Below are 22,498 nucleotides of genomic sequence, written 5' to 3'. Positions count from 1 at the left end.
GGAGATTGGGCTGACACAAAATGCTGCGAACAAGTCTGCTTGAAACAAAATGATAACACTCTTCACATCCCCGACAGTGCCCCGCGGTTCACAATGGTGTCAGCCCTTGTTGAGGGCGTACAGGGCTGGTAAGTGCACTGATCCCTCGCAGAGGCACTCCCTTCACCCACGACCGGCAGCCTCCAGATGGGGGGCTGTTACAAGCCGGGTAACGCCCCAACGCAGGGGTGATTGCTATAATCTTTCCTTTCTGATCACTCCCTCATCTCCCTTCACAATCTACACAACCCTTTTGACCATATCGTTAACCCCTTCTCTCTTCCCACTTCGAATCTCAATATAGAACCCTCCAATGCCGACCAGTCTATTCTCTACTTTAGTATTGTTGTCCTGCCTTTATTCCCTCTCTCTCCCATCCCTTGCTCCAGGGGCAAATTGAAACCTGACTCCCTCGCTCCATACCTAAACGAAATCAGATGATCCCTGCTCTCCTTTGCTCCTCCACAAGCAATCCTCCCTTGAAAATACCTTCTCTGATTTCAACCTGACCCTATGTTCACCCTTTGAACTCCAAACTCTGGATCAGCCATCAGATCTACCTCCTTGAAACAGATATGAAACATCTTCTGACTAAGTAGTGCACTAATAGCATCCTTTCTGTTCTCAGTTTCCTCCTGTCCTTCACTATGGCCCCCGGTTCTGCCAAAGCATCATACTTTACCAATCTAATCACTGCTTTCATCCCATAGAAACCTTCTCCCCCTGACAAGCCATGCTGTATCCTCCTCATTTCAGGACCACTTTTTTTTCTCTCTACACCAATGAATGTGCCAATTACATTTTTCCAAAATATTGAAAATCCACAACTCCATCACTACCTCCAATCCCTCCCTCTGCCTACCTGTTTCTCCACGCACAGCCAATCTCTACTACAACCATCTGCTTACGCTCTTATGCCCCCAATAACCCATTTGCAGTTCAGATGGCTAAGCAGCTTATACCTCATTAATCTGCTTCTTTCTCTCCTCCCTCTTCATTCACTCTCTTTCCCTTGGTGTATTTGTAGACTGTGGCAAGGCAGCAACTTTCCTACCTATTTTAACAATCCGGCCAACTTTCACCCTGTCCTTCTCTCACTAATTGCGAATCCTTGAGCGGTTTTAATTTGCATTTGGAGATAGCAAGGATGAATTCTTTTACAGTATCTCCTCCTCCCAAGACTCCATAGATCTCTGGGATCCTCTCCAATCTGGATTTTGCAGCTGTCATATTGAGTCAGCCGAGGATCATGTTGCTACATGTCTAACCTCTGCACCCCAGTGCAAGCTATCCTTCATCCTCATCATGCTTGATCTATTGGCCACCTTCGATACGGTGGAGCTCTCCTTCTGACACTCGCAGACCTTAGTATCAAGGGATCTTGAATGGATTTCCCCCTACTATTCACCCTTTAGATCTCCTCCCTTGGTCAGCTCATCTCCTCATTTGCATTCCCCCACCACTTCTTTGGTGACAAAAAGAAAATCTTCTCCGTCCCTACGCTTACTCCTGACTTTATTACCTGCATATCTGACTGTCTATCTGTAATCCGCCCCTGGGGGGCATTTCATTGTTTTAGGTTGAGCTCCTTCAAGACAGAGGTAATACATCTTCCTGCCTCGAATGTGCCACCTGTTCTTCCCTCACCCTTCCTGTTCTCACCTGACTTGCTCACCCCATCCCTCAAAGACAACCCAATAATGTCATCTCATCTGCCACATTAATACTCACACACACAATGTAATAAACACTGTCGAGATGAGGACACGGCACAGCGATCTGGCAGTACCTTACCTGGCTCCTTCCGGTATCATGGCAAATTGCAGTACTGCAGGCAACGGTCTAGTGTTGCAAGCAGCGACCAACCTTTCCATGGCCACGCCCCTCTACGCACGCAACGCTTATCACGAGACGGCGACGGCAGTTCAGTGCGTTGCTACTCTACACAGAGTTCTGAGGCGCTTCGTGAGTTCGAACACTAACTATTTACTATTTGTTCTTCCCCATACTTAGAATTGCCTTTTTAGCTCCTCTGTCCTGATAGGCACTTTAATCCTTGTTCTGGCTTTCGTCCCTATATGTGTTCCTAGCTTTCGGCAGAAGAATCCCTTCCTCACTTCCGAATCCCTCTGCCTGCACTTCAGGGCGGAGACGCCTCCTTTAACCACCAACGCTCACTGAGCGGGTACGTCTCTTCATATTTTTTTTCCCTCTGCTCTCTCATTGTATAGTGGGGAGAGATCTTGTACCTTCACAGGTATCTCATTCCTTGTTTTCCTTCAGGCAAAAGCTTCATCTCATCTGTCGTGATTATATACTCCGACCCACGTTTGGAGCCGAGCCTTACTCACCATTTTATTCCGAGGGTAAGATTCCTCACGAATATCTTTAGGAAGTCAGTTCAACTCCCTCTGCTACCAGGTTCATATTTTTCTGTTTTGTTCACAGTTTTCTGGTTAGTTCCTACTAACATCCCGGGTCTAAAATCGGGGGACACTCCTTTCCTCACTCAAGGCTTATCTCTGGCTAGTTTTGGGTAAGCCTCCATTTCTTCCTTCTTAAACTCCATTTCTCAGTTTATGAATGTGTTGTGGGTAAATCTTAAATTTCCCCTTATATTATTATCCAGTTCCAGTAGTCCTTACTGATTGCACGAAGATCATTTACTACATTGAGAAGTAACATCCCGATCATCTGGAACCTCCCCGGGGAGCAGCTATCTGGACGCCTCGAACCCCAGCAGCTCTTCTCGGCACAGGGTTTTTTCCCCTACGGGGGTTTTCCCTGGAGGGCTCACCCCTGGCCTGGACTTTTTCGTTCTGGCCAGTGGAGGGACTTCTAGGTATTTCCTCATTTTCGTCATAAATCGCAGGGAAAGGACTCAGGTAGGTGTTTTCTGTGTACTTTCTGGCCGTGTTAGAATATTTATGTGACAATTATTACAGTTAGCAACGCCCTGACGAAGAGAATTATTTTGACACGGCCGGGGCGTATCTGGGGAACACCTAGAGGAAGATGGATCAGCAAATCCAGCAGCTTATAGCTGCAGTACAGGCTTTAACTTCAGAAGTTCAGACCCTTAAACAGGAAAACGCTGCGCTGTTACAGAATCAGCAGCAGGCAGCCCAACAAGCTGCCCAGCAACAGGTTGCACAACAGCAGGCAGCTCAGCAGGCTACAAGTGTGAGGATCCCTCAGTGTTCAGAGGTTCCTCCCGGGGCTCTACCAGGAGGAATGTTTGATGGAAATCCTCATCGGGTAAAAGAGTTTCTTGATGCCTGTACTATACAGTTTGCTTTCAAACATGCTTATTTTCAGAATGATAGGGACAGAGTTGGTTATATGATTTCTCAAATGTCAGGACCAGCCCTAGCGTGGGCCACCCCATTGGTAACGTCCAATAATCCAATTCTTGACTCCTATACGGCATTCTGTAACAGCATCCGAACCATGTTCGCTAGGCAGGAAATTAGGGTGGCCTCTCAGGAACACTTGCTAGACATTAAACAAGGGAACCAAGACATACTAACCTATGTCACCCGGTTTAAACAGATGGCTAGCGAGACAACCTGGTCAGACGATGCTCAGGTGACTATTTTTCGTAGAGGTCTGTCAGAGGAGCTAAAAGATGAAGTGTCCAGAGTACCTCGCCCATCATCCTTGGCAGAACTAGTGGCATTGGTTATGCAGTTAGATTACAGAATCCGAGAACGGAACAATGAAAGACGAAGAGGCAGAGTCATGCGCCCGTTTCCTTCTCAGCCCTCATCGGTCACAAACAAATCGAGTTCCGATGAACCTATGCAATTAGGAACCACTACCCCTCGAGGTCCTTTGTCGATAGAGGAGCGTACCCGGAGAAGAACCAATAACTTGTGCATGTATTGTGGAGCACATACTCATGTGGTTCAAGATTGTCCCATCGCTCCCCCTAGAAAGTCGGGAAACGCCAGCGCCCGGCCGTAGGAGGAACCACGGTTCGGGAACCCTCTCTAGTTTTAGGTTCCTCACATAATTTACAATGTTCACTTTGTCCCGATTCTTCTCTGACTTATATGTTGGTTCTAAAAGTAACTTTAAGAATCGGTGAAAATTTCCTTCCCGGGATATCAGTATTGGTGGACAGTGGAGCCGCTGGCAATTTTATTGACGATCAATGGGCCAGACAAAGAAACATACCTCGTTCGGCTAAACCCGAGGCTATTCCTGTCGAAAGTGTGGACGGGAGTCCGTTAATTTCCGGCCCAATTTTGAGCCAGACGAATCCTTTGTCCATGTCAATATCCTCTCATCATGAAATCATAACTTTGGATATAATCCGTGCCGCCCACTATCCCATCATATTAGGGATACCTTGGTTAAGAAAACATAACCCTTTTATTAACTGGACGGCTGGATCCCTTTTCTTAGGGTCCGAGTTTTGTGTGTGGCATTGTATTGGAGATCCAGGGAAGAACAAAGAAGCTCCTACATTGCCAGTTCTAGAGAGTCCAAGGGCCAAGATTGTCAGCTACATTTCAGGTTTACCGAAGGACTACCAAAATTATGCTGACGTCTTTTCTACCTCAGAATATATGCAATTACCACCTCATCGTCGCGATGATTGTGCCATTGAGTTGGTTCCAGCACAACCTCTCCCTTTTGGAAGAATGTATATTCTCTCTAACACCGAGAAAGAAGTACTACGAGAATATCTACACACTCATTTAAAGAACGGGTTGATTACTGAGTCTACATCCCCGGCGGCGGCATCATTATTCTTTATTCCAAAAAGAAATTGTTCAGAGCTCAGACCCTGTATTGACTACCGGGGCCTTAACAAGATCACCATTCCGGACAAATACCCTATGCCCCTAATTCCTGATATATTAGAAGCAGTCCAAGGGGCCAAGATATACACCAAACTAGATTTGAAAGGGGCTTATCATTTAATAAGAATTAGACAAGGGGACGAATGGAAGACTGCTTTCAGGACTCCATTTGGTCACTATCAATATCAGGTGATGCCCTTTGGTCTTTCGAACGCTCCAGCAGTCTTTCAGAGGTTCATGGACCATCTCTTCTCCGACCTTCTACTTCATTCCGTTATCGTCTATCTTGACGATATTTTGGTTTTCTCGGATAATCTTTCAGAACACAAATCTCAGGTCCATGAAGTCCTTAGCAGACTGCACCGAAACCATTTACACTGCAATATGGAGAAATGCATGTTCCATCAATCACAGGTGACTTATCTGGGGTACATTTTGTCGGCTCAAGGTATTTCAATGGATCCAGAGAAGGTTTCAGCTGTTAAGGATTGGCCAGTACCCACAAACTGTAAGGATATCCAGAGATTTGTGGGATTTTCTAATTTCTACAGACGATTTATTCCAAATTTCTCCTCTCTTACACAACCCATGACTAATCTACTAAAGAAGGGGGTTCAATTTGTCTGGACCAAAGCTATTCAAGATTCTTTTGAGGAATTAAAGAATTGGTTTACCACCGCTCCCATTCTGAAGACTCCAAATCAAAAGCAGGGTTTCATCATCGAGACTGATGCCTCCCAACATGCTCTAGGAGCCGTCTTGCTACAACAAGATGATCAGGGCCAAGAACGACCCATCGCATATTTGTCTAAAACATTATCCCCTTCCGAATGGAATTATACTGTCTTGGAAAAGGAACTGTTAGCTATCAAAAGAGCGTTCGAAGAATGGAGGCATCTATTATTAGGGGCCGTCATTCCAGTGGAAGTTAGAACAGACCATCACAACCTGCGTATTTTACAATATGCTCAAACATGCAACAGCAGACAGGCTCGATGGGCTCACTTTTTCTCCCCTTTCCGGATCTCCTTCTCATTTATTCCTGGGAAGTACAATTTGCAAGCGGATGCTTTGTCTAGAAAGGACCCTACTCCCTCGAGCCTCTTCCGTTCAGAACCCATTTTCTCTTGCTCCACGTTGCAGGTAAACAAACCCTTCGATTTTGTATCACGTCTGGAAGAACAATCCGGGCCGGCAGTATTGAAGAAACTTTCCCTAGCCCACCAGAAAACGCTGACCAAAAAGGAAGGTTGTTATTTCCATGGTCTTCAGGTTTACGTACCAACCAAGGTACTACGGAAGGAAGTGTTGAAGTGGTGTCATGATTCCAAGACTTCGGGTCACCGAGGACGGATTACCACCCGAGAATTGATCTCCCGTTATTTCTGGTGGCCAACGATAAGAAGGGATGTTCAACAGTATGTCGATTCTTGTCCTACGTGTCTTCAGACTAAGAGTCCCCGTCAACATCCGGTAGGGACTTTAGTAAAAATGCCATTACCCACAAGACCATGGCAAATCATCTCCACTGATTTTGTGGTCGATCTACCTCCCTCAGGAGGTCATTCGGCCATTATGGTAACCATTGACTCCTTCACTAAATTGGCACACTTCGAGCCACTTAAGGGACTTCCGTCCGCAGCTCAAATGGCCCGGAAGTTTATTGACAAAATCTTTTCCCGGCATGGATTACCGGAAGTCATCATCTCTGATCGAGGGTCACAATATACATCTAAATATTGGAAGCAGATTTGTAAGATCTTAGGAATTACACAAGCTTTAAGTTCGGGGTATCATCCTCAAACCAACGGCCAGACTGAAAGGCTCAACCAGACCTTGGAAGGTTATTTAAGAAACTATATCTCAGCTGCTCACGATAATTGGTCAGAGTTATTACCTCTAGCAGAATTTGCATATAATAATTCTTATCATTCCTCACTTAAGACCTCACCATTTTTCTGTTCATATGGATTCCATCCAACCGCATTTCCCAAGACCAAACTCTCCGATGTCAAGTTTCCTGATGTTGAACAGCTGATGGGACAGATTCATGATGGTCATCTCGCTGCCTCAAAAGCCCTATCGGAGTCTCAAGAAAGAGTGAAGAAGTTCGCCGATCGCCTCCGGACCCCATCTCCGGTTATTCAAGTCGGTGACTGGGTTTGGTTGTCCTCTCGTTTTCTCCCCAGACATCTTCGGCCTTCAAAGCTTTCACCGAGATTTCTGGGTCCATTTCGTGTTGAGGCAGCAAGGGGCCCAGTCGCCTTCAAATTAAAACTCCCAAGGACCTGGTCCAGAATTCATCCGGTGTTCCATGTCTCCCAATTAAAGCCAGATCTCCGAAGTACTTTTCATCCTAATATTTCGGTACGTCCTCCCCCCTTATTAGGGTACTCAGGTTCGGAATATGAGGTATCAGGAATTTGTGACTCCAGATTTCATCATGGAAAATTACAGTATCTGGTGGATTGGAAAGGGTACTCCCCTTCAGACCGAACTTGGGAATCTGAAAAAGCAGTTCATGCCCCCAAACTTGTGCGTCTATTTCATTCAAAACATCCTAACAAACCAGGGGGCGGTACCCTTAGGAGGGGGCATACTGTAATAAACACTGTCGAGATGAGGACACGGCACAGCGATCTGGCAGTACCTTACCTGGCTCCTTCCGGTATCATGGCGAATTGCAGTACTGCAGGCAACGGTCTAGTGTTGCAAGCAGCGACCAACCTTTCCATGGCCACGCCCCTCTACGCACGCAACGCTTATCACGAGACGGCGACGGCAGTTCAGTGCGTTGCTACTCTCCACAGAGTTCTGAGACGCTTCGTGAGTTCGAACACTAACTATTTACTATTTGTTCTTCCCCATACTTAGAATTGCCTTTTTAGCTCCTCTGTCCTGATAGGCACTTTAATCCTTGTTCTGGCTTTCGTCCCTATATGTGTTCCTAGCTTTCGGCAGAAGAATCCCTTCCTCACTTCCGAATCCCTCTGCCTGCACTTCAGGGCGGAGACGCCTCCTTTAACCACCAACGCTCACTGAGCGGGTACGTCTCTTCATATTTTTTTTCCCTCTGCTCTCTCATTGTATAGTGGGGAGGGATCTTGTACCTTCACAGGTATCTCATTCCTTGTTTTCCTTCAGGCAAAAGCTTCATCTCATCTGTCGTGATTATATACTCCGACCCACGTTTGGAGCCGAGCCTTACTCACCATTTTATTCCGAGGGTAAGATTCCTCACGAATATCTTTAGGAAGTCAGTTCAACTCCCTCTGCTACCAGGTTCATATTTTTCTGTTTTGTTCACAGTTTTCTGGTTAGTTCCTACTAACATCCCGGGTCTAAAATCGGGGGACACTCCTTTCCTCACTCAAGGCTTATCTCTGGCTAGTTTTGGGTAAGCCTCCATTTCTTCCTTCTTAAACTCCATTTCTCAGTTTATGAATGTGTTGTGGGTAAATCTTAAATTTCCCCTTATATTATTATCCAGTTCCAGTAGTCCTTACTGATTGCACGATGATCATTTACTACATTGAGAAGTAACATCCCGATCATCTGGAACCTCCCCGGGGAGCAGCTATCTGGACGCCTCGAACCCCAGCAGCTCTTCTCGGCACAGGGTTTTTTCCCCTACGGGGGTTTTCCCTGGAGGGCTCACCCCTGGCCTGGACTTTTTCGTTCTGGCCAGTGGAGGGACTTCTAGGTATTTCCTCATTTTCGCCATAAATCGCAGGGAAAGGACTCAGGTAGGTGTTTTCTGTGTACTTTCTGGCCGTGTTAGAATATTTATGTGACAATTATTACACACAATTCCATGTTAAATTACAAAAATATTTATTTGTGCTTTAACAAAATGAATATGTCCAAAGATAGACAACAAGAATAACAAGAATGACAGAAATGCCCACCATCAAAAAATACAATGTTTTACATTTTCATGGCATCATACCAAAATACATACTCTTTCATTCACATGCATACATTCAACCAGTCTCACAGGTAATCCAAACACATCTCCTAAATGCATAGAACCATGGTGTCACAGAAATAAAGCATCTGCGGTTTAATCCAAATTGTAATTCTTGTACGAGAACATTAGAAATACACAAATAAACAGACAACCATGAAACAAGCTGCAATTCACTGGCAGAATATGATTTCAACGTGTCTTGATTCCTAGTAACTTCAAAACAAGCCTTTTTCATAGAACAAAGCTGCCATATTCTGGCTACAAGTTACTGCCGGATCTTCTTTTAGAATAACCTGATTGTAGGGTGCCTACTTAAGTTTCGGCTGTGGTGGCTCGATCTAATCTGCCTTCTTCAGGGCCAAAGTTTCTGCTTGTGTGGTAAGTGATCTACTTGTTAAAATTTGGAAAAACTCCAAAGGTGAACATATCCATAGCACAGACCTCATAGTGCCTGTAGCAGACCAGATACTGTCGGGGGTGGGAGACGGACAGGAAGCCTCCTCTCAAAAAGTGTCTTTTGTGCCACGATGTGCGTATGGCGGCAGAGTTGCTCACTTCCTGTACGTCCATGGCCGTCTATTCGAGTGGTCCACAATACTATCTTCTGAGACAGTTTTCAGTCGAATCAAAAAAGGAGAAGTATTGACGTAACCCTCTCCCCTCGGCCAATTTGCCTCTTTGGGCAGTTTTCAACACCACAGCCCAAAAATCAGCTATAAATCTTGAGAACTTATGTTTTGCCATAGTCACTCCGAGAGGGACGGGTATGTCCAGATGTGGGTTCTGTGCCTGCTTTGCCTAGAGACCCAAGCTACTCCTCATGGATGAGTCCCAACAAGGCCGAAACATGTGGTCTTGTGCAGTCAGGATGTGACCTTGCAGTTGGGGCTGGACTGCCCCTTGTGGGGTGGGATCAAGCCTGATTTGCATATGGTCTTTCCCCTTCTGTAATGGTTTGGCAGGCAAAGAACGATGGTCTGGAGGGCTGCTCAGAGCAATTCTAGGGGTTAAGATTAATTATAAACTTCTTGCCATCAGCTCTTGTGTTTTGCCATAGTCACTGTGAGTGGGACGCGTAAGCCCAGACGTGGATCTGTGCCTGCTGGGCCTAAGACCTTTTTGGGGTGAGAACAGACCTTATTTGCATTTAACCTCACTGATGATGACCAACAAGGTCGAAACACTTGTGCAGGATGCAGTGAGCTAAAACGTGGTTGCAGACCCTTGGGGTTTCACTGTAAGTCACTGAGGGGAATCCAGATGTGGACCCCTTGCTCACTCTGCCTTAGCGAGGCTCAGCTTTATCCCAATGATGAGACCCATTAAGGCTGAAACATGTGTCTGTGTTTGCTGATGGTGTTGTTCATTTGAGACTTGCCTAGCATTTTGGTCCTGAACTTCCCTTGTGGGTGGGACCAGAATGATATGCAAATGGATATTTCTCCTCTGTGAAGGGTGCAGTGAGTTAAAAAGTAGTTTTAGACCCTCCTTAGTTGGAAACATTTCATAGAACATGTTATTTGAACCATCCATGTTTGTTCTCAGTAGAGGGGCTCCGACACTTTGTAAATGTTTGTAAAACTCAGGGCAATCGAGATGTGGACCACTTGCTCACTGTGACTTATAAACACTTAGCTTCACCTCACTGGCCAAGTGAGGTAGAAACATGTATCTGGGCTTGTTGATGGCACTCTTGTTCAGAGGCGAATTGCTTAGCAATTTGGTGCTGTACTGCCCATGTGGGTGGGTCCAGACTGATATGAGAATGGTGCAGTGAGCTACAACTGGGTTGTAGACCCTCCTGAGTGGAATACACTCCGCAGAGCAGGTTACTTGAACCATGTTCATTGTCAATATAAATGGTCCTCCAAATTTTTGGGAAATTACGTCTGCTTGTTTGTTGATATGCTCTGATGTTGGACATGCAGGAAGGGGTCTTTCTATGCAGGAATTCTGAATCTGGTGCCAATGTGATCTACAACAAACATTTGCTCACATGGAACGTTGCAAGATGGCTAATTGGAAATGATCTTTAATATACGTGCCGATGATCAAATTCGAAAGGAGATCATGGGTCAGTCTCTGGATTCTCTGTATTTTGTATAGGAAATGTGCTAACCTGTGAAATCAAACTTTTAAATAATACAAAGGGCGTTGCTTCAGCATGTTTGGTGCACTGTGCTGTTACAGGAGGGGCCACAATGTACCTTATGTAAAACCAGCTGGTGTAGGTGCTGAGCCAGAGCTGGCACATGTTTTCATAGATGTTTCCTCTTTTGCACTGGGCTGTTCCGGATGCATTTTTGCATCCTTTTTGTTACCCGGAATTAAGCTATTGACTTTTGGGGGCACAATGTTTGTTATACAGCTTGTAATTGACATTCCTTTTTATTGCTTGCCTGTGCATCATTCAGACGCCCTATCTTTGGAGGAACTCAGTAACAGACTTGAGGGATCGGGGGACGGTGTTGCGTCAATTGTGGTTATCTCTCGATGGTTCTGGATCAAAGCTTGGTGGCTTGTAGGCAAGTTAGAGCATTTCTAGTGGAATATTTTCTGTACTAAAACAGCGAATGGAGGATAGCACAGGGGTAATGCGCTGGTCTTGGAAGCAAGAGCACACAGGGCAACAGAGGTTTGAATCATGATCCGCAATTAGAAACTGAACTCAGGTATGGTTAGGCGTGTTATAAAAAAAAACAAATAAATAAAATGGCAGTGGATGGCATATTTAATGGTGGGTCTCGATTTACTGGTTGTGTGGTGTGTTGTGAAGGAGTCAGAAAGGAAATAGTGAGGGATCTCACTATGATTGAGGACTTGATTTTGAGCTGTGCTGTGGGTAACATCAGGCTACTCAGTGTCTGGATGCCCGAGTAAAGCTGTTGATGAGCTGGTCCACCTGACTGTTCTTCTCTGCTCGCAGGAGATGGGAAGCAGCATAAAGGTTTTCCTCACAAACCCACAAACCCACTCTATATCTTTCACATTTCAAGAAAAGAGCAGGTAGTTTGCTTCATTTTTTCATAGGTAGAAACATTGGTCCAGAGCCATGTCACTCAATGTTTTGGCCAGCACAATACAATGGGATTTATTACAATGTGTGTGCTATTTCCCAAGGACATCATGGGAAATTCTTGTACTGTTATGGCCATGCCATCTGGTGGATGTACCTACGGATTACTAGTGGGGTAGTACTGGAGTTCATCACCATTCCTGGAGGCCATAGGACTCCATGTGGGATTTGGAGGAATTATTTCCGCTGGAAATTCTACCCATTGTAATTCCTGGAATTTCGGATACTATAGTGGACCCACTATAAGTGACAGTAAAAGAATTATCACTGAATTAGAGAGGCTTTGCTCTGCGTCAACAAACTCTAAACGAGAATCAATGACTGAAAATGTGAATTTATAAAAACTATTCTGAAAATATATAGGGCCTCATTACGAGGTAATCCCTTACCGCCCAACTACGAGGTCCCTTAGCGGGTCCCTTCCTTAACGCCTGGGGTTATGGAAGGGACCCGTTAAGGGACTTCAGAGCTAATAACGGTACCACAATTTGCAGTACCGTATAGCATCTTCCCCCTTCCCATTGAGCCCAATGGGGTCTGAAATGGGAATGGGGAATGGCTTTTTCAATGGGGACTTACCGGTCCCGCAAAGGTCGGAATAGACCGGTAAGTCCCCATTGAACGGGACCGGACACGGTACCGGTATTGGAGGAAGGCATGGCGCTAATAGTGCCATGACTACCTCCAACCTCATAATGAGCCCCATAGACATTGTAGAAAACCATATTCATGCTCAGGTCCCTGAGATTTAGTCGATGGCTAGACCCCTATTAAATGAACCGGCTCGGGCGCTCACTCTGACGTCTCCTGAGGCTACCCATCTCCATGAGAACTTATAAGGGCCGCAAGGCAATAATGTGTCAGGCTGGAAAAGAGAGCACTTCTTTCAGGAGGGATTCAGGAGCCCAAAACAAAGATCCAAAGTTCTCAGTCAAAGGGTTGATGGGAAATGCATGAGAAGAGGCTGGAGGGCTGTTTTGAAAAGCTAAACAGGCGGCAAACCATCAATTTGACGACATGGACCAAAAATACCATGTACCATTTTCATCTCTTTGCTGATTTTAATTTTCTCTTGTGGCAGATGCGCGCAGCCTTAATAATCGAACATCTTCAGTAATAACTGAACAGACAGGATGCATTTAAAGGAAACTAAATTGAACATGAAGACAACGCATTGAACCCGAAAGCAATCCTTTTCTAAAATCTCTTTGAGGGTTTTATGGACTAAAGGAGGGCAGATGGCAGTATGATCCGATGGAGATACTGTAGCACACAGCCTTATTGGGCTGCACACAAGCTTGATCTGGTGAAGGTACTGTACCACACAGCCTCAGTGGGGTGCATATCACGCATATCACGTGATCCGTGCAGGTATTGTACCACACAGCCTCAGTGGGGTGCATATCACGCATATCATGTGATCCTGTGCAGGTATTGTACCACACAGCCTCAGTGGGGCACATATCAGCATTATCCCATGGAGGTACTGCGCCACAAAGCCTCAGAGGGTTGCATATCAGTAGGATCATGACCAGGTACTGTATCACACAGCCTCAGTGGGGCACATATCAGCATAATCCCATGGAGGTACTATTCCACACAGCCTCAGGGGGGTGCATATCAGCGTGATCCTGTGGAGATACTGTATCACACAGCCTCAGTGACGTGCATATCAGCATAATCCCGTGGAGGTACTGCACGACTCAGCCTCAGTGGGGTGCAAATCAGCAGGATCCTGTGCAGGTACTGTATCACACAGCATCTGTGGGTCGCATATCATCATGATCCCGTGGATATACTGTGCCACACAGCCTCAGTTGGGGGCATATCAGTAACATCCCATGGAGGTACTGCACCACACTGCCTCGGTGGGGTGCATATCAACAGGATCCTGTGCAGGTACTGGACCACACAACATCAGTGGGGCACATATAACCATGATCCCGTGGATGTACTGTGCAACACAGCCTCAGTGGGGTGCATATCAGCATGATCCCGTGTAGGTACTGCACCACACATCCACAGAGGGGCGCATATCAGTAGGATCCTGTGCAGGTACAGGACCACACAACATCAGGGGGGGTGCATTTCAGCATGATCCTGTGGAGATACTGTATCACACAGCATCAGTGACGTGCATATCAGCATATTCACGTGGAGGTACTGCACGACTCAGCCTCAGGGGGGTGCACGTCAGCATGATCCTGTGAAGATACTGTATCACATAGCCTCAGTGACGTGCATATCAGCATAATCCCGTGGAAGTACTGCACGACTCAGCCTCAGTGGGGTGCATATCAACAGGACCCTGTGCATGTACTGTATCACACAGCATCCGTGGGTCGCATATCACCATGATCCCATGGATGTACTGTGCCACACAGCCTCAGTGGGGTGCATATCAGCAGGATCCTGTGCAGGTACTGGACCACACAACATCAGTGGGGCACATATCACCGTGATCCCGTGGATGTACTGTGCAATACAGCCTCAGTGGGGTGCATATCAGCATGATCCCTTGTACGTACTGCACATCAGCAGGATTCTGTGCAGGTACTGTATCACACAGCCTCAGAGGGGCACATATCAGCATGATCCTGTGGAGTTACTGTACCACCCAGCCACAGTGGGGTGCATATCTGCATGATCCTGTGGAGATATTGTATCACACAGCCTCAGTGTGGTGCATATCAGCATATTCCCGTGGAGGCACTGTTTCACACAGCCTCAATGGGGAACATATGAGCGTGATCTGGCGGAGGTACTGTATCAGACAACCTAAGATCTCATGAAGGTACCGAACCACACAGACTCAGTGAGGCGCATATCAGCATGATCTCATGAAAGTACCGTACCGCCCAGCATTAGTGGCGCATATCCATGCAATGTTGGGAATGTACTGCACCCCACAGCCTCAGAGGGGCGCATATCAGCCTGATCTTGTGAAGGTACCGTACCACAGAGCCTCAGTGCGATGATGCTCTTAATTTGGCAGAGCCCCCCATTGACGTCATTCACTGATTCCTATCATCACATCTGGCGCTGGCATAAGACAGGGTTCATTGTCTTTCTTTTTTTTATACATATGTCTTCATTGGTTTTACAATTAGAAGAACAACAGCGATTCAACAACATACAGAGATCATCTAAAACAACAACAAACTCATATAAAAAAAATAAAAAAGGAAACATCAACCATACACTTCATTATAAGCACTCAAATATCGTCATAGCTGTCCAGTCGATGGTTTATACGAAAAGACACTCTCTCCTTGCTTGAAAGGAGTGACAAACTACTCAACCAGTCATCGACACTCAGTCAGACATTACTCTTCCAAAATCTTAGAATATGCTTCCTCGCCATCAAAAGGGCCTTGATTACCCCAAAAAGCTCACCAGTGGACACACCTATATTCTCAGGGAACAGACCCCGCACACAAACCAGGGGCGTACGAGGGAGAGGGGGACCCAAGATAAGATCTATATGCTGCAAAACCTCATCCCAAAACAGGCGAACCTTCCGGCATAACCAAAGCATGTGCAACCTGGTACCCACATCACTCCGGAGCTCGAAACAGAGATTATCCAGATGCAACGTACAGGACCACATTTTCCACGGGGACCAATACATGTAGTGGATTGTCCTCTGCTGCGTGTACCTCAGGTCCAAGTAAATTTTAAATCCATCTGTGCATGTACGATTCCATTCACTATAAGACAACTCAATACCTAAGTCAGAGTCCCAATTAACCCTACGATGGTTGGAAGCCAGGCTAAATCCAGAAGGTGTTAGGAATTTATATAGCAAAGAAGAAGAGCGTGGCATACATTTAGACACATGCAGGAGCGTGGGTGGGCCATGCATACTAGCGTTCGAGGGAGAACATAACTCAAAAAGATCCCTCAAGGATTCATAACGGCAGCGTTCAGACAGTTTCAGCTCATACTTGAAATGCAAAACCTCAAAATCAAGCATACACAGGCCATCATGGACTTGGCCCAACCTCCAAATGCCAGCCGTTTGCCAAGTACATCAGGAAATTGTGCAATTATCAATCTGCATGGCTGGGTTCTTTCACAGGTGTGAATCTGCACAGAGCAAGTACTTCTCCCCCTGAATCTCATTGCTTTGCTTCCATTCGTTTATAAAAATGCTTAACAGGTGGCAGGGTCGAGCGAACCGGAAATCGCTTGTCCATGGAAAGCAAACAATCTAGCGGAGTGGAGCGACTGACACTTTGTCGAGGAGGACTTAGTACTACTATTGTTAGTAGCAGATGTGCTGCCTCTAGTTGTACTGCTAATAGTGCTACTGTGGTTACTGCTACGACTACTCAAGGTAGTGATAGTAGCAGTAGTGCATAGGTCAGAATTTAGTGAGCTCTGTATGTTCTTTAAAAGAGCCTGGGTGCAAAATGTTGATTGCGTACGGACACTCGTAACAATGTTCAACCTCCGCTCATACTCAAATGGGATCTCTCTGGGAACAAGAGCCACTTCCCTTTATGAGTACGACGTGTTCCGTTTCTTGAGCCATGAGTCTGTTTTCTACCTCTAGAGAAAATACATAGCTAGGATTTGGAGTTGAGCACTACGCAAGCGGTGCCAGCTCTCCTTGAAATAGTCTAACATCCAGGAGATGGCCTAACTCTAAGAGCGGAAGGAGGACCCCGTGTCAGCTGCAATTTTTTTTCAGACTCATTATAGATATCAACTGCCAGTACGTCATCAGCTGGACTTGTGTTTTTAGCAAACAGCACACTGTTGGCTGGCACTGTTTGGCCCATTTTTAGGAAGTTTAATGTGGAAGCTCAAATCACAGAATCCAACCTGTGTTTGCCAAACAAGGTAGGGTTTGCTACCTGGAGCCAGTTGGCATCATTGGAGCCTTTTGCTATTTTCATATCCCTGTAATATGTCAGAAACTCTGATATAAAGGAGCGCAACTCTCCATTGTGCCACCCGGGTCCCACTATCATTAGTCTCAAGGACAAAAGCGTGGCACTTTCCGATATGGTCTGAGCACAGCACAGCGTACACAGGGCACACTCATGATATGAGTGCAGCGGGTCACAATGCATTGGAGTATGTTGTAAAAAGAGGGCACACGATGGACTGCCGTGCTTGGATTCCAGTACTATCATAGAGAATTTGCTTAATTAAGCGGAATCACACTGAAATCTAGTCCCATATTATGCGGAAGAGGTGTTAGGATCTAGTGTGAGCAGATCTCGGTTGGAAAGTGGAAATATAGGATTCCTGAGTATAGATCTGGTTTAAAACTAAAGATTTGTTATGAGAAGGGAGTGCAAGGTAAAATAATGGTACGCGTTTCAGAAAGGAGGGGGGATTACTCAGGGAACATAGACTGGGGCTAGTTACCATCCACCGTTACAGAAATACTGTTTGCGTGCTAGGAAACCAATGCTTCTGATTATGTTCTAATAGTAGGTGGCTTAACGTGTTTTTGCCTGGATATGGGTTCAACTCCATCTCTGGCTCCATCAACTCCATCTCTGGCTGACACACTTGTGTACGAGCGCGTTACAAATAAAATATCATATCATAACTGCAGAACACATATGGCAAAGCTGGAGGGGATATATGTGGACAGAAATCAGCCAATTTAATGAGAACTTAAGGTAGAGAAAATAAATGTAATGGCAACATTAAGGAGGATATGCCCTACTGGATTACATCGCATATAGGCCAAAGTTCCTCAGCAATTGATTATGTGGACTCCTCGTTACATTTGTTTATGGGCAGTATTAACCTCAGGGTTATGATTACGGAAGTGAGTGATCATTCTGCTCTCTTATGTTCTTTTGATAACAGGCACATGTTAGCAAGGCTTGTACACGTCCCATGTGACATGGCAGTGGACAGGGCAAGCACCAAGCTCACATCAAGACCTACTACAGTTGCAATGTATAATGGGTTAGTGTATGAGATACACAATTCTCATACCCAGAGAGCTGGGTTTTCCTGCCCTTCAGAATTCTCAAATGTTTTTATAATCTTGCGCAAGATGTGCTCAAGTGTCGTCCATGGGCTAATAGTAAAACATCTGTTCATCATATCATATCTTTGATGTGTGGAAACAATGTAGAAAACAGGGGATTAACATGGAGCTTACGTATACTCTGTAAAAATAGGTCTTCAGGGATAATCCTTTCATAGTGGGAGTTGAAACAAAATTGTAAACATTGGTTGAAAAGCTAAAAATATCTCATGTGCCATAAAGATAGGAAGATAATGTAGACAACAATTGCCCAAAGACACCCTTCCAACTTTGGGACCCTTATTAACAGAAACACGTTTACTCAGGCTCATCTTCAGATGAATACCATTTCAGAGGAATGATGGATTGGATTCCTTTGGAAAGTTTATGTGTGACCTGAGGATATAGGGTGTCATCTGTGGAACCCGAAAGGGGTAAAGTGGAATCTTGACTTTGATTATGATGTTAGTTTCGAACTCGTTTCCAAAGTCAAGTTGTCCAGGCCAGCTAGCCCTGACAGCCTTTCAAATCTTACTCTAAAAGGTAATCAATTGTTATGGGCAGATATTTCGGACACTTTGTTTATGAAAATCCTACAATCATGTCACATGTCTAATACATGGATAACATCTTGCATTGTTCTTATCTTCAAAAAAAGGACATAGAATGGAGCCTATCAATTATTGTCCTATTGCTTTCCTTGATGTAAGCACCAAATCTTTTCCTCCACCATTTTGGGCCAACTTGAGAGGTGGGTTTAAAATAATGAAAGAGTGAAAAATCTTTAATCTGGATCTCATAGATTCCCCAGATCACTGCTAACTGGTCTATTGCGTTCGTTACTTAAACGTAAAGCATGGCAAAAGGGTTTGCACATTTATGCTGCTTTCAGTGATCTGTCAGCCGCATATGATCGCTTCAATAGAGCCAGATTATGGTGGAAGCTTAGTAAGTGTGGCCTAACAGATGCCCTTTGGGGCATTTTGATTCACTTTCATATGAACACCTCGGTAAAAATTAGGCTTAATGTCCTCCAGGGTGGAGGCATATGGAAGATTTCAGCTCCTTCCCTCGTTAACCTCTTTATCTCTGATCCGGGGTAAGACTTAGGTAGGACCCAATACTGTCCACCTTGTTTGGGGAATATAATGTGGTTCACATATTCCGATGATATAGTCATTTTTGATTCAACACCTGTTAGCCTTCAACATAGTCTAAATGCCACTGATCTCTACATGAAAACTAATGATTTAGAGATGAATGCACACAAGTAAAAGATTATCATGTTTTCCCCAATTAGAAAGGTGTGTTTTCTCTGGAAACGTAATGAAGTTACACAGGAGCTGGTTGGTGAGCTAATATATATATAGGGTTTGCAGTTTATAGGACATCAAAAACATGATGCAAAAAGTTTGGTCTAAGATAATATTTTTTGTAGCCCAGATAATGAGATAGCACTTCAAATCTGGTAGTTTAAGATGACTCCCTGTTATGAAATATAATAAAGTGAAAATTGTTCCATGTATAACATATGGTTCAGGAATATTGAGGACACTTTTGGATATGTTTATAGGTATATTATTGAAGCTAGTCCTATTGTTACCTTACTCAGTACCGGTACCTGTGGTTAGATCTGAGCTGGGTTTGTTGTAGGTGTGCACAAAATTTGGCTTTGAGTAGGTATCCAGCCAAAATCTGGCTGAAAAACAGTTACTCGGCTACAGCTGCATAATATCCTGCTATTCGGCACCAGCTGAACACTTTGTCACCTCATTGTAATGCAATGTAAAAATCGAGAGATAGTCAATTATGGAGTGTAGGTTGCCATGCAAATGGAAATAAACATTGTCCGAAAGCATTTTTGATTATATATAAAACTAAGTTGCATATGTTTGTGTATTGGGAAGGAATTTGAAGGATAAGTGAGTGGTGAGGATGCGTGAGATGCGAGCATGGTGGATTCCTGCAGGAAATACCTGTGGAAAAACATGATAACATGTAGTGCAGTCCAGTAGGGCTGGAGTAATCAGTTAAGCATCAGGCAGAGTGACATGCCCTGCCTAAAAAGCCTCTGGTGATTATCATCTTGGAAAATATCTCCAGAGCCTCTCTGGGTCAGTCTGCCAGAGGGTATATAGAAAGATAGGTATGATGACCCTATATGGGACATGGCATAAGATCTATGCACTATTGGTGAAATGGTGGGAGGGGAGGATGTTTGGAAATCAGAAGGTTTCCCAACGGGTTGGATGCCTCTGATACATCAATAAGGGCTGGGGTTGAGTCAGTTAAATGCCAGGTAGCAAAAGGTTAGGCCAACATTCCCCAATGCATATTACCGTCTTGGAAGAACTTGCTTATTGGGAAATCTCTCAGATAATTTTATAGGCCAGTCTGTGCCAATAGGAAATGTGTTAGTGAGTATAGAGCAATGGAGAACACTGCATATGCTGGGGTTGTGCCATGGAGGGTTTAAGAGTGAGGGACACAGAAAAAGTAATACAGCCTTGAACCTGTAGTGTGGTGGGAACGAGGTTGGTTAAGTGGATGTAGATGTGATCTGTGATGTCATCATTGTGGACATAGTCTGCGCAAAGGGGGCGCGAAGTTAGGGTGGCTTTAGCTGAATTTCCAAAGTTTTGTTGCATTAAGTTCTCACCTTAACGTCCCTGCAACTAAAGTTTTTTCCTTGAATTTCAAAGGTTTTGTTACAATGTATTGATCATCTTAACATCCCTGCAACTAAAGTTTTTTCCTTGACTTCCAAGTGTTTTAATATTCCATACATAATTAACATTAATAATGCAGACTTACAATAGGTTTCTTTGGAGCCCACTAGTCACACCCACCATACCTGTTGCACCAATAAGTTTAATTGGGGCCCACTAGCCATGGTCTTTGGCCGTGGCCTCTGTACTTGTTGCACCAATAGGTTTATTTGGGGCCCACTAGCCATGACCTTCGTGACAGAGACCCATTGCCGCCTGTCTAGGATATGTGATCACTGCAGGTGTAAAATGAAACCTATCATTGAATCTAATTAGTTGTGCCCACCTCCTATCTTCACCCTATATTAGGCTACACGGCCTTAGTAGGCTGACCCCTTCCTCACTTTGTGTCAGGAATGCCCCGAGGAAGACTCCCCATTATCCCACACGTAAAGTTACAAAATTCACATTACGCCCATACCAGCGCAAAGTTACGGCATCCACATTACCATTGCGTCTCTGGCTGCCGCTCCACAAACAACGCTATCGCGCTTCATGGGGGAGGAGTCACGCGCTCGTACGGCCACCGTTAAAACACTTCCGGGTGACCGCACTCGCTGCTTCTGATTGTTTCAATCTTAGCGTTAGCCAGTTTGCCCCTAAACTCTTGTTCTTGTTTTGGTTCTATTGTCCTTGCCCGTCTCCTTGACCTGCCCTACCTTGCTCCCCCTCCTTTCCCTATCCTCCAAGTATCCTCGATTTCCCTAAGTGGTAACTTCCTGCATTGCCGACTCGGAACGCTAACTGACTTGCATCTGCCCGCTGATTTGGATACTTCACTGCTCGCACGCTGCCGACTCGGAACGCTAACTGACCTACATCTGCCCGCTGATTTGGATACTTCACTGCTTGCACGCTGCTGACTCGGAACGCTAACTAACCTGCATCTGCCCGCTGACTTGGATACTTCACTGCTTGCACGCTGCCGACTCGAAACACCACCTCACCTGTAACTGTCTGCTGACTCAGTTCTTTGTCGACTACACATCATTACCTCAGACTCCATTCTACGCTGCTAGCGGAAATACAGCGTTGTCAAAGCTTTCTGGTACAGCATCTGGAGAGAGTCTGCATTGCCCAATACTGTGCATCTTGACTAGAGACTTTCTCTTGGCGCTTAACTTCATAAGGCGTCCTTGTTTCGGCGGGACAGGTATGGACTAGAGACTGCCTATTTTGCCGGTTAGGCGTCCTCGTGCCGTCGGGTATAGGGTAGATTGGGTATTGCAGAGCTCCTCCATCACGCCTCACCAGAGAGCTGTTGGTAAGTGTGCACCCATTCAGTTTATGTTCTTTTGGTGTACACTCATGTTCTTTCTTAGTCAGTTTAAGTCCTCACCTTGATTGTATTTTGGTTCTCTTCTTGTGAAGTTGCATCTGTGAAGTTGTGTCTGAGGCCGACCCCTGAGGTCCATTCGGGGGTCTCCCCATCTGTCTTCCACCGGATCTCCTGGACTACCTTTCGACTCCTGGTTTTCGGCGGCTGCAGCGATCCTGTCTTTCAGCTGACTGCTATCTTTGTAGTTTTCCTTTTGGAATACAAAGAGAGATGTTGGCAGGGAGAATTCTACGGCTACACGTCGAGAGTTCCCTGGTACCGGATTGGCAAACCTGATACTTTGGACCTAAGCAGGGGTCGTTCTAGATACTGCAGAGAGGGGAAACCCACTGTTGCTTTAAAAATACCTTTTTTTTGTTTTTTATTATTGACTGGGAGACTAAAAATACCAAAATGCAATTCAGCAAAAGACAAACAAATGCCTCTGAGTGCAAAACCTTCAAGGACTAACAGTAGTATGGTTTAAAAAAAGTAAATAATTATGATGTCCATTT

The 22,498-nt window shown here is 45.2% G+C and overlaps 1 protein-coding gene across 3 annotated transcripts in view; it reads right to left on the bottom strand.

Moving 5' to 3' along the window:
• KCNJ6 (potassium inwardly rectifying channel subfamily J member 6) overlaps nucleotides 1-22,498 on the bottom strand; it is a 1,845,462-nt gene that overhangs the window by 229,818 nt on the left and 1,593,146 nt on the right. The window lies entirely within an intron of this gene.

This window comes from Ambystoma mexicanum, chromosome 7p (genome assembly GCF_040938575.1).
Source record: "Ambystoma mexicanum isolate Mex_15411 chromosome 7p, UKY_AmexF1_1, whole genome shotgun sequence".
NCBI lineage: Eukaryota > Metazoa > Chordata > Amphibia > Caudata > Ambystomatidae > Ambystoma > Ambystoma mexicanum.
Note: the sequence above shows the minus strand (reverse complement) of the source record. Positions and strands in the feature narration are given on the sequence as shown.